Source organism: Caretta caretta, chromosome 3, assembly GCF_965140235.1.
Source record: "Caretta caretta isolate rCarCar2 chromosome 3, rCarCar1.hap1, whole genome shotgun sequence".
Classification (NCBI taxonomy): domain Eukaryota; kingdom Metazoa; phylum Chordata; order Testudines; family Cheloniidae; genus Caretta; species Caretta caretta.
Genome location: NC_134208.1, coordinates 73,735,164 through 73,755,780, shown reverse-complemented (window position 1 = coordinate 73,755,780; position 20,617 = coordinate 73,735,164). Strand labels below are relative to the sequence as shown.

General features: G+C 45.7%; 1 protein-coding gene and 1 long non-coding RNA gene across 2 annotated transcripts in view; one reads left to right on the top strand and one right to left on the bottom strand.

Annotated features, from left to right (window-relative positions):
- FUT9 (fucosyltransferase 9) overlaps nt 1–20,617 on the bottom strand; it is a 120,389-nt gene that overhangs the window by 75,828 nt on the left and 23,944 nt on the right. The gene's annotated exons all lie outside the window — the stretch shown is intronic.
- Nucleotides 3,081–9,015, top strand: LOC125634366 (uncharacterized). The gene is made up of 3 exons (XR_007355891.2): nt 3,081–3,166; nt 3,760–3,825; nt 7,221–9,015. It is a non-coding gene; the product is annotated as an uncharacterized LOC125634366 (long non-coding RNA).

The window sequence follows — 20,617 nt, the reverse complement described above, 5'->3', positions numbered from 1 at the left end:
AGTGGGATCCTGCCGGGGTCAGTCTTGGTCCAATGCTATTCAATATTTTCACTAATGATTTGGATAATGGAGCGAAGAGTATGCTTACAAAATCTGTGGATGACACCAAGTTGGGAGATGTTGCAATCATTTTGGAGGACAGGATTAGAATTCAAAATGACCTTGACAAATTGAAGAACTGGTCTGATATCAACAAGATGAAATTCAATCAATACAAATGCAAAGTACTTCACTTACAAAGGAAAAATCAAATGCACAACTACAACAACATAGGGAATAACTGGCTTGGTGGCAATGTGGAAGAAAAGGATATGGGGGTTATTGTAGATCACAAATTGAATACGAGTCAACAATGTGAAAGGCTAATATCATTCTGAGCTGGATTAACAGGCGTATTGTATGCAAGATCTGGGAGGTAACTGTCCTGCTCAACTCCGCATTGGTGAGGCCTCAGCTGGAGTACTGCATCCAATTCTGGGTGCCATACTTTAGGAAAGATGTGGACAAATGAGAGAGAGTCCAAAGGAGAGCAACAAAAAATAATAAAAAGTTTAGGAAACCTGACCTGTGAAGAAATGTTTAAAAGATTGGGCATGTTTCCTGTTGAGAAAAGAAGACTGAGAAGGGACCTGACAAGAGTCTTCAAATATGTTAAGGGCTGTTACAAAGAGGATGGTGATCAATTGTTCTCCATGTCCACTATTGGTAGGGCTTAATTTGCAGCAAGGGACATTTAGATTTGATAGTAGGAAAAACTTCCTAGCTATAAGGGTATTTAAGGTCCTGAATAATCTTTCAAGGGAGGTTCTAGAAACCGTATCATTAGAGATTTTTAAGAACAGTTGGACAAACACCTGTCAGTGAGGTCTAGGTTTACTTGGTCCTGCCTTAGTGCAAGAGGCTGGACTTGATGACCTCGCAAGGTCATCCAGCCCTACATGTCTATGATTTTAATGAATATTCTGTTGGAAGCCAGCATCATAACTGAAGAACAAATGTGCTCATGGTAGTCCATGCTGCGGAGGAGACATGCTGCACCATTCTGTACTAGTTCATAGAATCATAGAATATCAGGGTTGGAAGGGACCCCAGAAGGTCATCTAGTCCAACCCCCTGCTCGAAGCAGGACCAATTCCCAGTTAAATCATCCCAGCCAGGGCTTTGTCAAGCCTGACCTTAAAAACCTCTAAGGAAGGAGATTCTACCACCTCCCTAGGCAACGCATTCCAGTGTTTCACCACCCTCTTAGTGAAAAAGTTTTTCCTAATATCCAATCTAAACCTTCCCCACTGCAACTTGAGACCATTACTCCTCATTCTGTCATCTGCTACCATTGAGAACAGTCTAGAGCCATCCTCTTTGGAACCCCCTTTCAGGTAGTTGAAAGCAGCTATCAAATCCCCCCTCATTCTTCTCTTCTGCAGGCTAAACAATCCCAGCTCCCTCAGCCTCTCCTCATAAGTCATGTGTTCTAGACCCCTAATCATTTTTGTTGCCCTTCGCTGGGCTCTCTCCAATTTATCCACATCCTTCTTGAAGTGTGGGGCCCAAAACTGGACACAGTACTCCAGATGAGGCCTCACCAATGTCGAATAGAGGGGAACGATCACATCCCTCGATCTGCTCGCTATGCCCCTACTTATACATCCCCAAATGCCATTGGCCTTCTTGGCAACAAGGGCACACTGCTGACTCATATCTAGCTTCTCGTCCACTGTCACCCCTAGGTCCTTTTCTGCAGAGCTGCTGCCAAGCCATTCGGTCCCTAGTCTGTAGCGGTGCATTGGATTCTTCCATCCTAAGTGCAGGACCCTGCACTTATCCTTATTGAACCTCATCAGATTTCTTTTGGCCCAATCCTCCAATTTGTCTAGGTCCTTCTGTATCCTATCCCTCCCCTCCAGCGTATCTACCACTCCTCCCAGTTTAGTATCATCTGCAAATTTGCTGAGTGTGCAATCCACACCATCCTCCAGATCATTTATGAAGATATTGAACAAAACCGGCCCCAGGACCGACCCTTGGGGCACTCCACTTGATACCGGCTGCCAACTAGACATGGAGCCATTGATCACTACCCGTTGAGCCCGACAATCTAGCCAGCTTTCTACCCACCTTATAGTGCATTCATCCAGCCCATACTTCCTTAACTTGCTGACAAGAATACTGTGGGAGACCGTGTCAAAAGCTTTGCTAAAGTCAAGAAACAATACATCCACTGCTTTCCCTTCATCCACAGAACCAGTAATCTCATCATAAAAGGCGATTAGATTAGTCAGGCATGACCTTCCCTTGGTGAATCCATGCTGGCTGTTCCTGATCACTTTCCTCTCATGCAAGTGCTTCAGGATTGATTCTTTGAGGACCTGCTCCATGATTTTTCCAGGGACTGAGGTGAGGCTGACTGGCCTGTAGTTGGAGTTTCCTAAGGACTGAAGGCTTCATACTCAGGAATATCATTGCTGTAGCCAGACAGGAGGTGACAAAAAAGCATGTATAACTGAGGTCAGATCATCATCTACCAGTATGGGAAGGAGTCTTCTACCCAACTGGAGATGGTAGAAAATGTTACTCAGGGATGCAGCTGTGGGGAATCCAGGAGCACTTCTAAATTATGAACTGAACTGACCAATTGTGAGTGCATGTACTTTCAACCAAAGAAGACTGTGAACTCCTTTAAGTGCTTTCAGTCTCACCAGTATATCTTCCCACTTGCTCAGCTTCAGCTTCAGCTTCAACCAGGTGTTTTTCATCCATAAGTTAATGCTGCCCAAGCACTGGACCATCTAGCAGTGTGATCGTATGTGATATGACTAAATTCAGATAAGACTGATTGGTTTGGGGAAACAGCCAGATAATATGGTGAGGATGACATTCCACCCACCTTGTTCTGGATGAATGTCTACCATTTGTTAATTGAGTTTTCAGTCTAGAGGTACAGTTAAACCCCCAAAGGCTACTAAAGTATCGTATAGAAGCAGTGACCTGGAATACTATTTTCATCTGTGCCTGGGGAGATGACTCCATTTCTTTCTAGCATGGACCTTGATACCACTATTCATGTCTTTGTCGCCTTAAGGCTGATTACTGCAATGCTCACTACATGAGGCTACACCTTAAAACCATCCAGACACCGAATATGGTGAGGAATGTGGCAGCTCACATGGTAAGCAGTGCATCTATTCCATTCTATTTTATATAGGTTCTTCTACTGCACTTGTCATCTTAGTATCTAAGCACCTTCCAGTACTTAAGCAACATGACTGCACATCTGTCATGTGTTGTTTGTTCACTCATCCTCTTGTCTGGGGGAGCATTATGGAGTGTTTTATTTTGGAATTGTATATATATTCACACATACACGCACGTGTTTATGTTAGAGAAGGCAAGGTGAAACAAGTGGACCTTCACTTAGAAAGGAAGCTGGTGAGTTTTGTGTTGGTCCTTAGTTCCTAGGGGATTTGGGCAAGTCTCCAAGAAAGTTCTGTCTCCTGCACAGATGAGCTTTCCCCTTTATGCAGAGAATTCCATTGTGCCAGAGGAGTAAAGTTGTCAACCACAATCTTCATCCTGGAGCTTTAGGTGATCTTTTAGATATTGTGGGACCAGGCCACTGAGCAAGTGCCTTGAAGATAAGGACCAATACATGGAACTCGATTTGATCTGTACTGACCATCTGTTAACTGGAATATAAGGTGTTTTGACATATAAAACCCTAAATAGTTTAGGACCAGCCTGAAAGACTTCCTTTCTCCCCAGGCCATATTGCTGCAATTGCAGTCTGCAGAGGCACCCGAGTTGGAGTCCCCTTACCGTAAGAGAGAGGTGAGTACATTCTTTGTGAGGAACTTAGCTGTAGAGCAGGCTTCTGATCTTGGTCACAGATCTGGAATCTCAGCTGAACACACTGCAACGTCTGTCTTTTTGCCCAGACGCCTGAGGAAGGCAGGGCCTAACAGGGGTGACTGTATACAAGGTAAAGGCACACCTGTTATGTGAGGGGTGGAGTTTTGGAGTTTCTTGAAGTAGGAAGTCTGAAAGAAACACAAGCAACTTTTTTTCTAAATATGATGTTTTCCTCCGTTTCAGGAATAATGCTAGCTTCTCTCCCATTGGTGGCTTATAGTAAGCTACCGTTGGAATCAGCTGTTCAAGATGTAAAAAGGTGGACTGTTGGGTTTATAGTAGGCTGCTAACCATTGTGTAATAGAAAAGTGTGAAAGCAGTATTGATCTTAGTGGGTTTTTTTAATCATAGTTGTAGTCTATAAATGTTAGAATTTTGTTATAAAATAATTATCTGGTTTATGGTATATTTAGAACTTTGCAGTGTTACTGTCACTACTGTTATTTTTTACATTTACTAAAAGGTTGCACTTCAGAGAGCACAGGTAATGCCTTCCCCTGCGGGAGGGTGGGCAACGTAAGTGGATGGTATGAGATAACTTTCTCTGCAGCCACTCCATGATCTGAAAATAAAGTGAGGGATAATTCCTTTCCTAGCCTCCATGCATCTTCCCGCTGTCAAGACTGGTTATGTGAGCTGTTTGCTAGGCTCAGGATTTGGGTACTAGTGTAATACAAAATAAGGAGTTTGAAGAGATTTTCAAAAACCCAGAGAAAAGCTTTGTGCCTGCAATGGTATATGGATCAGTGCTCCTTTGCTCCTTAATATACATATCCCCTCTTATTGGTCTTCACTTGCACAATGCAAACAGCTTCTAGTGCTTTTTCCTGCTCATTGATTCCAACTAACAATGGCTGTTATCAACCAATAAAGTCAGTAGCAGGCAAAAACCTATTTTTACAGATGCCAGGACAAAAGTGTTAATTAACTTAAAAGAGTAACAATTATTTTTCTTCTGCTCTCCATTTAGCTTTTCATGGATATTAATTATAGTTTGTCAAAACTGTATCTCTGAAATTACCTACTCTTCTGAAAGAGTTTTAAAATGAATCCTTTGTCTCCTATATCCTATAACAGAGTAGTAAAGTGCTTTCTCTTTTCTCCCTTATATAATTTAAAAACAGAATCAATGGGATGTATTTAGGAAGATTTAGCATCCTTTTTCATACCTTCTTATACTGTGAGATGTAATTTTATGTAGCTATGTCTCTCTAAGAATGCAATTTTTGTGATCTAAGGATTCATAAATGATTCATAGATGGGTAATGTGGTGGAGCGGAGGTGAGCTGGGGAGCGGTTCCTCTACCCCCCCCTCGTTACTTCCTGCGTTCCCCCACCCTCGCTAACCTCTGCTCCGCCTGCTCCCTGTCTCTCCCTCACCTGAGAGGGAGGGTGGAGAAGCGGAGCGGCGGCATGTTCATGGGAGCAGACGGAGCAGAGGTGAGCTAGGGCAAGGGGTTGCGGAGGGAAGCCTTAGGAAGCAATGGCTGGGGGGAAATGCGGCACACTCGGGGGAGGAGGCGGGGCTGGGGATTTGGGGAAGGGGTTGAGAAGGGGCGGAGCCAGGGGCGGCTGGGCATGAAAAAAAAGCAGGCGCAGCCAAAATTTTTTTTGCTTGGGGTGGCAAAAATCCTTGAGCCGGCCCTGGTTGGAGAAGGGCCTTGGTGCTAGAGGGGGGTGCATGGAGCAGCACCGTTTGGGGGGCGCAGGTCTATGGAAGGGCTGCAGGGCCCCACATCCTGTCTCGGTAAAGGGGCCGCGCTGCGGCTGGTACCTGCGCTGTGCAGCCGCTCCGGGGCCCCGTGCGCAGAGGCCGATCCGATACTGCCTCGCTCAGCAGTTGCGGCCGAGCTCTATGCTGCTTCCTGCCTGGCCCAGGAAGTGCGACCAGCTGCGCTGGGCAGGGAGATCAGGCACCATGTGACTGGGTGCCACGTAGGGCCGGGGAGCCAGGCCCCTGGCAGCAGCAGCCTCCACTGCTCCAGGAGCCGGGCAGGGCCGGCTGGTGCCATGGCTGGGGGCTGCCTTGGCTGGGGGCGTGCTGGGGCGAGCCCCCCGCAGTCTCTCCCGCTCCTGTGCTGTGGGGTTGTCCAGTCTCCGCTGCTCGGGGGTGCTCATACCCCATGGCGAGAGTCAGGCAGACGGCAGCCTTTGCTTGCAGGGAGCCGCCGCCCCATATGCCGGGAGTGACCCCACTGATGCAAGGGCTGCAGGACTCCTACGCCACCAGCAAGCACCTGGGATGAAGAACGAGCCTAGGGAGGGCAGGGGGACAGGACAGAGCCTGTGGGGCAGGATGGAACCTGGGGGGCATGGGAGGGAGCAGGACAGAGGCACATCCCTTAAATCAGAACTTTTTATAGGGAACCCATTGTAAAGATTTTTGCAGCTCATCACTGACTAAGACCACCTACTTCACATGCTGCCATACAACTTACAACACAAAAACAGACTCATGGGGAAGATGTGAAAAATAGCTGCAGCTTCCAAGCAGGCATGATCTGGAGAAATGTGGGCAGAAATGGGGTAAAGTCAAAATTACTGTGTGTTCTGTCCTGGATAATCAATCAAAGTTACTACAGAAAATTGGCAGTAAGCTATTGCTACTTGAGCAGCAATAATTTGCTATCAACAAAAATCCTTCTCTTCAATGTGGCAAAACAAGTGTTTCCATGGATGAGTATAAGGGTAAACTGCAAATGGTGAGGGCATCTGGGCTTCATATCAGACTGTAAGATGTAGAAAAATTTCCACATGGCTTAGCCCCTGAGCCATGTTTGCAGTCGTACAGTTTACAACATTTCCCGACATAGAATCTCCATGTTTATTTTTACCTCTTCAACAGGTATTTGTCTTTGTTCACAGTCTGTTACTACTACAACTGGGTGGCAGGATATGGATCAATGTAGAAAGCTCAGTTGGGGGGTCTTAGAACTTTCTGCTCTTTTTCACTATAAAACAGATCATATGGCTCTAAGTCTGTTTGGTATGATATTAGATTCAGGGGTTGACAAACTGTGTACATGTACAATTAGTGGGGGGTGAGCTTGGGGGGTGAGCTTGATGGTCCATCAGTTAACTTCATGATAATTTTGTGAGATGTTGGGATATGAATCAATTAAGTTTGAGAATCACTGCTGCAGATCAAAGCTGTCCAAACTGAGATACATGGAGCCCTTCCCACTGGACCACAGAGAACCAGACAGCCAGCTGATGCTGTTGGTTCTGCCCTCTTCTGTACAGCTTCAGCACACTATGGTGTACATTGATGAGGTTACTCCATTAAATGTTTTGCCTTTTCCTCTCCAACCAAGAAATACTACCAGAGGGAGATGAAGAAGCCATAAGGAGCCAGACCTGCAGCCAACACCACAGGAGCTGGACCAGCCACCAGTAGACCACAACTGCACTGAGATCTACACCCACAACTGCATTAGGATTTACTCCCACAACCACCACCACTGCCATCGAACCCACTGATGCTGGCCCAGGACCAGTTATCACCATGACAGCAGTCAGGGATAGGAGAAGGAGTACTGGCTGACTGTGATTAGATCTAGTAGAACTGAAGAAACAGGAGAGTGGAAGAAAACCCGATTGGATGGTAGGGGGACAGGAGAAAGAGCACCAAAGGGCAGGGAACCTGATTTGGAAGGAGGTGAGGAGAAGCAGCAGTGATGGGTTTAGAGGAGGGTAGAATTTTAAGAGGAGAAAGGGGTAGGTGAATGAGGGAGCAGAGGGAAGGAAATAGGAGGCTAGAGCAGGAAACTGTAGGCAGAATGAGATCAGGGGCATGTCTGAAAGAGCAATAGCTGGAACAGAACAGAGTTTTGAGGGGGTGTTTATGGAGCAGATCATGGTCAGAGGAGTACTAATTTTGATTACCCCACTGATTTGCAAAGAATGGATTATGGGGTGAACTGACTGTGAGTGTGTAGAATTGAATTAGTGGGAGGAAATTGATTGTGACTTGGGGAAGCTGATTAGGTATAGTGGAGAAATGAGAACTTAAGCTGAATAAGAAACTGAATCTATACAGGAAGTTTCAGTTTGATTTGTCCATGGTAGTGAAGGAAATTATGTGGATGGTTGAGAAGTACTGAAGAATTGACTTTGAATGGGATGAGGAGGAGAGTTGCTTTTGGCCATGTAGGCAGCCAGTCCAAGCCCAGTGGTGGTGAGTCTCGGTCTAGTGTTGATAGAGATGGCAGCCCACACTAAAAAGTAAGCTTCAGAGGCCCCAGTGTAATTCTTCTATATACTATTGTACCTTGTCACATGAGTTTTGCCTCTTTTTAAAAAAAAAAAAAAAAACCTTTTGGGGAACAGGAAGAAAGGAGGTCATCTAGTTTCTTGTGGCGGTCTGGGGGATCATTTTAACTTTGTAAATCTTTACTAAAAGGAGTTTAAAACTTTTAAAATCATCTAAAAGTCAAACACGTCACATTCCCCAGTGATTTCAGCCCTAGGAAATAGAGGAAAAGCAAACACAGGGCTTTTAACATGGGTATTATGCATGCAGTACATATGTAATAAGTTAAGCAGAATTTATGTATCCAATTAAAAGCACAGTGAATGTGTGCTTGCATGCCTAGCTAGCCTCACTCATAGGCCTACCTATCCCTTTTTATGCTCCAGTAGTAGGCAGGCAATACAGATGTGTCTCTGAAAATTTAGCTTATAGAACTTAGAAGGAACAATAGAGAAACATGCAATGGGTTACAAAGCAATAACCTTTTCATTTCAGACCTGTACAATATATTATGTTGGGGGGAGAATACATTTCCTGTACTGCATCATATGCCCTCAGTTGACCCATGGATCTGCCAAAGTCTATGAAAGTCCCACCACAGGGATGAAATTCTGGCCCCACTGAAGTCCATGGGAACACTGACATATATACAGGAGGAGAGACTAAATGATCTAATGGTTCCTTCTGGAGCTAAATTCTATGAATTTATGAACCTTTAACATATAATCAGAGTTATTTAAATATTAAGAAAGACATGGGCATTCTCGATTGAAGATTTATGGAATATGAGCAAATTTTACTTATCTTTTATATAATATTGTCTAGTTTTCAGTGATCTGCCAGATTTTACTGGAAAAGAGAGAACAGGCAGAAATGAACAGTAGCATCTTTGCTACAGGAAATAAACTAACTGGATTTTCACATTCTTTAGATTGCAAAGTTAATCAGGTGGTTGTTCAATTGGAGGGCTCCTTTTCACAACAAGGCGATATACAACAGGGTTTCCATCTGTTCAGAGAGGAGCAGAGCAGTTTTAATTTGGGTCAAAGCTGCTGTATTTAGCTTGAACATGGGAACAAGTGGAAATGCATTGCCACTACAGCAAAACATATTTATTCTACTGTGTAGTAGAAAATAGGAACACTGTGCATGGATTTAAGAAACTGAAGTTTAAAATATTAACAAAATATAAACAAAAACAAGGAAGCGGCTCTTAAAAACCAAACCACTTGGAAGTTTCAATAGCTGCCCTAGGAAGGGTACTTGCACAGTGCTGTGGTTGTTATACTGCTATCAAAGACCAGGGGAGTCATTATTTCCACACGTCTAGAGTGCTGTACCTCAAAATCACTCAAAAAGCTGGTTCATTTACATAGCAGTTCCATGAGGTGTCACAACCCAAGTGCAGTAGGTTAGCATGACTCTGCTCTTTAGGATAGGGTGACTAGACTACCACATTTCAAAGGGACAATGCCAACGTCCTGGGCATTTCCACTGAAACTGGGATTTCCATATGGTTTAAGTAGAACTGGCTGAGGCAGACATTCAGCTTCACCTTCTCTGGCTTCTTCTGTAGTGCTGCGGTTCCTCAGCTGGCTCCCGCCTAACTTTCATGCCATCAGCTAGCCAGCCTCTCTCCCACTTCACACTTTTTATTCTGCCATGCTATGATGTTTCAGATTGTGCCATGAAATCTGCCATGGTACCACAGGAGAGAGAGGAGGCAGAAGCAGAAGAAGTCAAAAAGAGGCAGACTAATGGGTAATATATTAAGTCAGGATAGAGGTAGCTACTGTACTTGACTTCACCAGGAAGAGAACTGGAAAGGAACCAGGAACCTACTAGGGCAGTGGTCACCAACCAGTCTGGCAGTGCAGCGGGGTGGCCGCAAAGGCAGGCTCCTTGCCTGCCCTGGCCCCACATCGCTCCCGGAAGCGGCCAGCATGGCCCCACAGGTGGGGGGGCAGGGGCCTCCCTCTGCATGATGCTCCTGCCTGCAAGCACCGCCCCTGCAGCTCTGATGGGCTGGGAATGGGGAGCTGCGGCCAATGGGAGCTGCGGGGACGGTGCTTGCACAGAGGGGTAGCGCACCTCCCCACCTCTTCCGGGAGCAGCGTGAGGCCAGGGCAGGCAGGAAGCCTGCCTTAGCCTCACTGCACTGCTGACCGGGAACCACCCAAGATAAGTGCTGCCTGGTGGGAAGCCGCACCCCAACCCCAGCCCTGAACCCCCTCCCAGAGCCAGCATCCCACAGCCGCTCTTGCACCCCAACCCCCCACCCCCAGCCCTGACCCCCTTTCAGAGCCAGCACCCTGTACAGCCTCCTGCACCCCAACACCTTGCCGCAGCCCTGACCCCCCTCCCAGAGCCAGCATCCCACACCACCTCCTGTACCCCAACACTCTGCCTCAGCCCAGAGCCCCCTCCTGCACCCAAACTCCCTCCTGGAGCCCACAACCCTCCCCCTGTCCCAGGCTCAGCCCGGAGCCCCCTCCCATACTGCAAACCCCTCAGCCATAGCCCAGAGCCTGCACCCCCCTCCCAAACCCCAACCTCCTACCCCAGCCCAGTGAAAGTGAGTGAGGGTGGAAAATGGAGTGAGTGGGGCAGGGCGGGGCAGATCCTGGGCTGCCCTTAAATTCAAAAAGTGATCTTGGGCATAAAAAGGTTGGAGACTACTGTACTAGGAAAACTGAGGCTGGAATGGTAACATGCCATCAGCTCTAACATGTTCCCCCAGTTACATGTCCCCTCTCAGAGGGTGACTGGCCCTTTTAAGAAGGAATGGATCCAGCTCACCTTAGATTCATTAACAGCCTCTCACTGGGGCCTGATGAAGTAACTGGTCTCTATAAAGAGCCAGTTGGTAGAGAAACAGAGGAGAAACAGGAAGTGGTAGCAGAGAGCTGCAAAAAGGAAGATGAAGTCGCAGTTCAGGGCAACTTCATGTGTTTTCCCCCTCAGTGGTCCAGCAAGGACACCCACATGTAGGCTTCCAGGTCTCCAGTAGTTACTTCTCTTGGGTGGAGACACGCGTTTCTCTCACTCCTGAGTGGGTTTTTTCCAGGCTGCACAGTCTCTGCCTACAATGGGAATTCCCCAGCAAAGTCAGACTGCCTCAGCAGGCCAACTCTGATTTTTCAGTTCAGAAGCTATAACCAGCATAGTTGCTCAAAGTTAAGTTACTACATGTCTCTTTCTAAGCAAGCACAGTTATTCTTAAGGTAAAAGACTTACAGAAAAACACATATTAAAAACAATAAAAGAATATATACATATGCCAATACATTTTCCAGAAATTAACCACCCCCAATCTCAACACAGTCTCTGGTTGGTGTCAGTCCTTCCAACCTTCCCTAAGGATTGGGGCCCTCCCATTGTTTAAATTTTTCATGTGGTGGTATCCCTTTGGAGGTGTTACAACCTGAGTGAATTTTTCCTAATCACCCACACTGTTCTTAGTTCCTGGAGGAATGTGGTTCCCCACTCTGTGGAATTACATACATTCCCAGGCTCAGAATGATACATAAACTGAACACAGTAAGATTTAGCTCAGTTCAGTAAGATTTGTCCAGGATATTGCAGGAAATTGCTGTATCTGTCACATCTTCCCCCTAAAGAAGTGGGTATAACTAGGGTGCTTGATTGGCACCCTAGGAAAACCCATTGACATATTTCCTTGACAGAGCATCAGCAACCAAATCTGCATTCCCTTTAACATGAATTTCTTCCATACCATAACCGTGGAGCACCAAGCTCCCCCCTTAGTACCTTGGCATTTGCCCCTTTCATTTGATGTAGCCAGGTGAGTGGTCAGTGTACACAGTGAAAGTCACTCCAAAAAGGTAGAGCTGAAATTTGCTGGGCATACACCATGACCAATCATTCTTTTTCTATTGGCACATAACTTCTCTCCTGAGGCAAGCAATTTCTTGTTCGGTACATGATGGAGTTTCTCTCCTCCTTTTCATCACTTTGCATCAGCACAGCCCCAAGCCCTGTGTCAGAGGCATCAACGAACACCCTAAAAGTCTTGTCAATGTTGGAGCTTACCAGAACCGGTCTGTGCTCAGGACTTTCTTCAGTTCACAGAAGGCCGACTTACACTGTTTGGACCAGAGGACCTTCCCTGGCTTACCCTTTTTAGATTGCTCCCATCACTGATCTATCAGAGTACTAAAGTGAGGGACAAACCTCCAGTAATATCCTGCCACCCCAATGAAGGATCGTACCTGTTTTCTAGTCTAGAGAGTAGGCCAATTCTTAACAGCCTCCATTATGGCAGGCTTCAGCTTTATGCAGCCCCTCCCCAATCTGTGGCTGAGACCATAGGCACCAACTTCCCCTCTACCCAGTGGGTGCTCAACCTCCCCACCCCAGCCCACAGCCCCACCTCTTCCCACCCCTGCACTGCCCTCACCCCATCCCACGCCTTGCCTCAAGTCCCCGCACTAATGGGAAGAGGAGGCAAGGAGGGGGTGGGGGCGTGGGGAGCTTGGCTGCCGGAGGGTGTGGAGCACCTGCTAATTTTTCCCCGTGGGTGCTCCAGCCCCAGAGCACCTACGGAGTTGGTGTCTATGGCTGGGCCAAAGTAGGTTGTCTATCCACATCTTGTATTTCTCCACCTCTACAGTCAGGCCCGTTGTCTGAATGCTCTGAAGCCCCTTCCTGATGTGAGTCACATACTCTCTCCAAGGCTGACTGAAAACACAAATATCACCGACATATGCCAGGGCAAACTCCCCCAGCCCATTCAGCAACCAATTTACCAGCCTCAGGAAAGTAGCAACCTTGAGGCCAAAAGGTAGAACCAAGAACTCAAAAAGCCCCATTGGGGTTAAATGCCAATTTGAGTCTGGCACCGAGTCCAAAGGTAACCCGCCAATAACCTTTAGTGAGTTAAGTTGTGGTCAAGAAGTAGGACCCTCCTAACTTGTCAGTATCTTATCCATTGTAGACATGGGGTACACAGACACTGATAGTTCTAGGCTTTCTATAATTGACAGTCTAATTTACCCATCCTTCTTAGGTACCAATACAATCAGAGATGCACATGGACTATTGGATCATCCCTAATTCCAGAATGTCAGTGATTTTTTTCCCCCTCCAGGCTCTGGTCTGCCTTCCCAGTAACCCAAAACAGTGAATTTCTGATAAGTAGACAGCCAGTGAGGTACATCCAAGCTTACTGGAAAATATCTGGTGATAAACCTGCAGTACCTGTCTGATCTCTGCTTGCTGTGAGAGGGTTAAATGATCAGAGGGCTATGGATTCCAGTGAGGGGCTGGCCCTGTTTCTTCTACCAGACCCAGTGATGAGCTGCCAAAATCTTAACAACGGGTTCCCTCCTCGCCCTACAAGGGGGTTGTTGCCCACCCCCCGGGACTCCTTCCCCATCCAACCCCCCCGTGTTCCTTGATGCCCCCCCCGCCAAGGACCCCTGCCCCATCCACCCCCCTCACCTGTCCTCTGACTGCCCCCAGAACTGGGCAGGAGGATCTTGTGGGCCACAGTAGTGGGTGTCCACCCCACCCCTAAGAGCCAGAGGCACCTGACGGAGGGCGAGATGTGGAGTCCCGGCAGTGCTTACCTGGGGTAGCTCCCAGGAAGCATCTGGCAGGTCCCTCTGGCTCCTAGGGGCGAGGGAGCATAGCTGGGGGGGAACGGCTGCTCCCGCACTGATTACATCAAAAGTGGTGCCTTAGGTGCCGACTCCCTGGGTACTCTGGGGCTGGAGCATCCACAGGGAAAATTTGGTGGGTGCAGAGCACCCACCAGCAGCCCCCCGCCCTGTGCCCAGCCCCAGCTCACCTCCACTCCGCCTCTGCCTCCTCCCCTAAATGCACTGCCCTGCTTCTCTGCACCCCTCCCCCCGCCCCCCCGCTTCCCATGAATCAGCTGTTCGTCAGGAAGCCAGGGAGGACTGAGAAGCAGGCCGCGGCTTCCCGCTCAGGCTGAGGTGAGCTGGGGCAGGGAGCGGTTCCCCTGCACGCCACCCACCCCGGGTTACCTGCTGCAGTGCAGGCGGCCCTCTTCGCGCCCCCCACCCCCTGCCCGAGCTCACCTCTGCTCTGCCTCCCTGGGCCTGAGCAGGAAGCTGCCGCTTGCTTCTCAGCCTGCCCCGGCTTCCCACGCGAACAGCTGATTCGCAGGAAGCCGGGGGGTGGAGAAGCAGAGCGGGGTGGCGCATTCAGGGGAGGAGGCGGAGCGGAGGTGAGCTGGTGCCGGGGATGGGGAGCTGCCCGTGGCAGCTCTGCACCCACCAAATTTTCCTCTTGGGTGCTCCAGGGCTGGAGCACACATGGAGTCGGCGCCTAAGGCGCCATTTTTGGACGGTTAAATTTAGAAGCCCTTTTAGAACCGGTTGTCCCTCGCAGAACAACCGGTTCTAAAATGGTTTCTAAATTTAACAACCAGTTCTAGCGAACTGGCGTGAACCGGCTCCAGCTCACTACTGACCAGACCTATTAGTGGATCCTCTCTCTCCTCCTCCCAGGGTCCGCACCCAGCCAGGGCCAGATTCTCTCTGTCAATAAGGTTTCATCATGTTTCTATCATGCATTCGGTGCTGGTGGGAGAGGTTAGACAAACTTCACTATACAATTGACCTCATTGAGCTGTCTGACTATTTTGAAGGGCCCCTCCAAGCAGCCTAGAATTTAGCTCTTCTCAGAAACAAGCACCATCACTCAGTCCCTTGTATCATGTGTCCAAGCACACACAGCAAAGGTTCCAGCAGAAGACTCTCAGATAGCAGGAGAGAGATTCCAGGGGAGACTACCAGAGAAATGCTGCCTGGCTGCTGCTCAGTGGTGTGACCTAGCCTCCAAGTCATGGAGGAAAGTGGGACAACTGCACCACACTAGAGATGCCATGGAGGAAGGACAATTAATAAGATGTTGTCTGGAGTTGCATATGTTTTGCAAGACTGTTACCAGTCCAGGTGGAACTAGATGAGAGTAACTTGAGGGCTACTGGAAACTATGAAAAACCTTAAATGAACTGGACCCCAGAAGGAGAATCTTATTTTTGAATACCTTGGACTGTGTGGAGTTTTTAAAAAGGCCTGAGAAGGAAATGGAAGCAGGGGTGCTGTAAGGCCACTGCAGGCAACAGGGGTGTGTGTGGGTGTGTGTGTTCTGCAGGCAGTGATCCTGTTACACACCCCTTAAGAGTTCATTCTCCTATCCATTCCTCTCCATGTCAGCTTCTCAAAACCACCAGTTGTATCTCCTCAGTAACACCACCAGACCATTCAGCTGTGGCTACCTCCCTAGCGACATGTTCTCTATCACCCCCTTACCTCTGTGACATGAGCCTCAATCCAAACTTCAGCATCCCAAACCCTACTAAGTCCCTAAGCTCCTTCTTCCAGCTTGCAAAATGAGTCCTGTCTGCTGTCCTCCCTCATCTCAAGTGAAATGTTGTGGTAATTGGACCTGCAAATTTTCCTTAATTGTGAGCTCAACTGTGAAAAGTATGTGAAATTTCATAAGATATCACAACATAATAAATATTGATGGGAAAAGGTACAAAAGGGAGACAGAAAGACTGAAAAAAAAAGCCTACTGATATAACTCAAGTACTGTGTTAAATCATACTTAGTAAACAAGAAAAATGTGAAACCAGAAATCAATTAACCAAAATAGGGGTGGTGGAATTGAAGCATAATTGGAGGACAAAATAGTGAGGGGATGAGCTACCCTATCCCCCATTTCCTTTGCGGGTCCTTAAAGACAGACTTTGTGAAGAAAAATTTGCAACTGTGGCAAGCTTCACCATCTGGCTGCCACTGCCATCATCTCCTGGGACCCTAGGCCTTCATCATCTTGATCCTAAGAGATGTCCTGTCCAAACCGGGACATAGAGCAGGACCCAGATGACATTACCACCTCTATCGTCTCCAGCTGAATCCCAACCAGCACCTTGGATGAAACAGGATTGGACATTAACAACGACAGCTCCAGCCCAACTCAGCTAACGTCTCTTTTCCCCAAAAAGGACAGTTAGTACGGTTTTTGATACCATATAAACAACTGTCAAACAAGAGGTTTTTTTCCCCCCTTTCTAAAACCTCTCTCCAGCTAAAGCGAAAGGGAAAAAGGGGTGATGATAAAATGAAGCCTTAGTTAATACCTTACATTTCCAATGCTTTAACTGATTTTCATTCCTTTCTGTATCTTTAATAAAAGACTAAAAGGATTTTAATGGTGCATTTGCCATGGTACTAAGCAGGCTGAGGTCTCTGTATACCAAACCTCAAACCTTGTTCAACACTGTTTAATGTTGGACAGTGACTGGGTTATGTTAACACTTCTTTAGCCCATATAATATTCCATCTAAATTAATACAATGAATCCTTAAAAAAAAAAAAAAGATGTTCCCCATTTACGAGTCACAATTTATAGGTTTTATTGGTGCACATACCTGTCCCAGACTGGCTTCTGAAGAGAGGAAAGTCTTATTTACAGTGAAACAAATGTTACTAGTCACTTGATAACCATACTCACCTGTCCTAGAAGCTAATACAATCTCAGTTCTCATGAGAGCTGCTCTGTATTAATCATACTACATTATGCAGTCATCTGTTATAATGGTTTAGAAAAGAGTGATGGCCATTATCAACAGCTTTCACTGTATATCCATGACAGAAAGACCTTATTTTACTTGAAAATTAGTTCTTCTAAAGATTTTATTTGTATTTATAGAATTGATTCTTTGGATTGGATTTGAGCAGCATTTAAGTATGCTGCATATAACAAGTATGGAATATTAGTTCTGTGCAAACTAGCAATAATTCAGTTTCTCTGCTTTCTGTGTGTACATAGAATCCCAACCTCCTTAAATCAACACAAAAATGTGTAAAATCATCATTAGCGAGAATACAAAAAAAAAATCAAATGTTTCTGTACAATAGGTAAGTTAATTACCTCTGCTTTTCCCACATTTTTCAATCTATTTTAAGATCTTCTATCATAGGAAGGGATTCTGCCATATATTACATTCTCCCCTATTCTCAAAAGAAATAAAATTGATAATACCTTTTTCTACTAAGTAACAAATGAAATCAATGTGATGAGATGTTAAACTTTTCACACTTTCATTTATTTTTTCTAATACAGTGTGTGTATAGTTTTACACATACAGATAGTAAGCTGAGGTCACTTGTTTTTTATAAAATATTTATAAATTCATCAATTAGTACTTCAAACATTCATTTATATTGTTAGATGCTATTATTATGCATTTAGCTTTAAATCATTTCAATAGATTCTGCTGCATTAGTTCTCCAAACGAATTTCCAAAGTGTTCAATTACTTCCCTAAATGTAGTCTGTCTTGTTTTGGAAGAAAGCCAGTTTCCCACTCTTTGCACTCTTGTTCATACTCTCCGCAACCACTTGTTCCAATGATCATGAAAAAAGAGTCTCTCTTTCATGACTGCTTCAACAGTGAGCACTCTTTTCTTGTTAAAAAAAATTCAAGCTTTTCCTAACAAAAATTAAACTGACATCTGCATTATACTGCACATTTTGTTGAGCGAAGAACCTTCAAACAAAGAAAGATTGTCTAAGGGACCTGTTCAAAGTAGGTACTGCCTTCTTGGGACTGGAGAAAAAAAAAAATTAGCTACTGACAAGCGGGAGCAGTATAACAGAACAAAATGGAATGCAACTAACTGTGCCTCAGATTTCCAGAAAGCCAGAGCAAACAGTTACAGTCTCCAGCACTGACCCTTTATGGGAAAGGAAATAACGAAGTGGAATATCAAATAAGAAAAGGAGACAGGTCAATTTAGATCATGTGGCATTTCGTTTTCTTAACCTTCACTAGTAAGATTATTAAAAACTGACGTATGGAGATAATAACCAGGGACTAAAAGTACCATAACTTAAGAAGGCCATTTAATATGCACTGGCTTGGTTCCTTCTGATAGGAGTGCTAGCAAGACTAAAACCTTTACAAAAAATTAGAAAACCAGATAAAATATCAAGAGAGTGTGTGTATGTGTACACACACACACACACACACATATCTTAATTACTGATTTACACTATTCAGACTCTAAACACAATTTGAACCTCAAATGTAATAAGAGCAGGAGTGCTTGTGGCATCTTAGAGACTAACCAGTTTATCTGAGCATAAGCTTTCGTGAGCTAAAGCTCACTTCATCGGATGCTGTAGCTCATGAAAGCTTATGATCAAATAAATTTGTTAGTTTCTAAGGTGCCACAAATACTCCTTTTCTTTTTGTGAATACAGACTAACATGGCTGCTACTCTGAAACCTCTCAAATGTAATGTGGCTGTTTATTTAAGAATAATGTGAACAATTTCCTATCTGCTGTATTTGGCTTGAAAAACAGACAGGAATTATTTTTATTACGTATTTGTTTGACAGTGTGGTCAGTCCTGCTCAAGGCATCTGCAGGGACACTCCTGGCTGCAAGAGGTTTGAAGAACAAAGTCTGATGGAGCCAAACATAATCCCTTTTATTAGATTCCCCCCCTTCATTCCTTTAGTCAATCCAGGATTCTGCAGGCATTCATATTCAGAACACAAGAACCTCCTTTGTTGGTGACTTCCCTATTCACCAAGTAACTGCGCTTTGACTACAGGTTTTCCTAAATCTAAGCATAGTCAGGTTCTATAGTTCTTTCAGAGAAACAGCTGTCTCTCCATAATTAAGATTGAGATTCAGTTATTGGTAACAATCCTATTTTAATTCCACCTGCTTTAACTTGGCAAAAACTAAATTAATTTGCCTCACAAAGAGGATTCCCTTTGCAGAAAGTTTGAAGATAACAGAGTAAGGCATTTGTCAAATCTGAAACGTAACTTTTGGAATGCTATACCTCAAAAAAATGGTTTGACCTAGAAAACAAAGGTTTAGTAACTTTCCATAGCAAGGACTGATGTTTTTGGTTACATTCATATGTTCACTAGATTAATTCTGGAGTTACCCGATACAGTTTCTTCAGACATCAAACACATGAGACTTACTAGCTTAGCTGTAACAGAGAAAAATCAGTCCATATAACCTGTCGAATTTAAGCTTCACAGCACCAGAGAGACATTGAAACCAACAGCTTAACTGGTCCTGCAAAGCTTATAAACTCCATAGGAGCCTTGGTACTAGCAAGTCTCCCCGGTCCCAGACATGGTGGCTCTTTCTGTGCATGTAAGGGTTTGTATGCTCTGCAGATCCAGAGAGACATCCATGATGAACAACATGTGGAATATTCAAGGTCAGTGTGAGGAGACAGTGCTGGGACACCGCACTAACCCTTCTCACCACTCGTTTACTTGAAGAACCACCATGCTATTTGTAAGATAAAAGGCAAGTAACTTTTCTCAGATGTGTATATGTTTAGGGTATATGGAGGAAGGGAGTATGTGGCCCACATATTCAGAGTAAAGAAAAAGTTGATCTCTGGCCTTTTTGTAGAGTGTAGGCTCTCCACTATTTCTCTGTCTTCACCGATATTTGTAACTTCTCCATATTTAGTATCATCTGAGATTTTATGAGAGTATTCCAACAGTATTCTTGTCAGCAAGTTAAAGAAGTATGGGCTGGATGAATGCACTATAAAGGTGGGTAGAAAGTTGGCTAGATTGTCGGGCTCAACGGGTCAATGGCTCCATGTCTAGTTGGCAGCTGGTGTCAAGTGGAGTGCCCCAGGGGTCGGTCCTGGGGCCGGTTTTGTTCAATATCTTCATAAATGATCTGGAGGATGGTGTGGATTGCACACTCAGCAAATTTGCAGATGATACTAAACTGGGAGGAGGAGTAGATACGCTGGAGGGCAGGGATAGGATACAGAGGGACCTAGACAAATTGGAGGATTGAGCCAAAAGAAATCTGATGAGGTTCAATAAGGATAAGTGCAGGGTTCTGCACTTAGGACGGAAGAACCCAATGCACAGCTACAGACTAGGGACCGAATGGCTAGGCAGCAGTTCTGTGGAAAAGGACCTAGGGGTGACAGTGGACGAGAAGCTGGATATGAGTCAACAGTGTGCCCTTGTTGCCAAGAAGGCCAATGGCATTTTGGGATGTATAAGTAGGGGCATAGCGAGCAGATCGAGGGACGTGATCGTCCCCCTCTATTCGACATTGGTGAGGCCTCATCTGGAGTACTGTGTCCAGTTTTGGGCCCCACACTACAAGAAGGATGTGGATACATTGGAGAGAGTCCAGCGAAGGGCAACAAAAATGATTAGGGGTCTGGAACACATGAGTTATGAGGAGAGGCTGAGGGAATTGGGATTGTTTAGTCTGCAGAAGAGAAGAATGAGGGGGGATTTGATAGCTGCTTTCAACTACCTGAGAGGTGGTTCCAGAGAGGATGGTTCTAGACTATTCTCAGTGGTAGAAGAGGACAGGACAAGGAGTAATGGTCTTAAGTTGCAGTGGGGGAGGTTTAGGTTGGATATTAGGAAAAACTTTTTCACT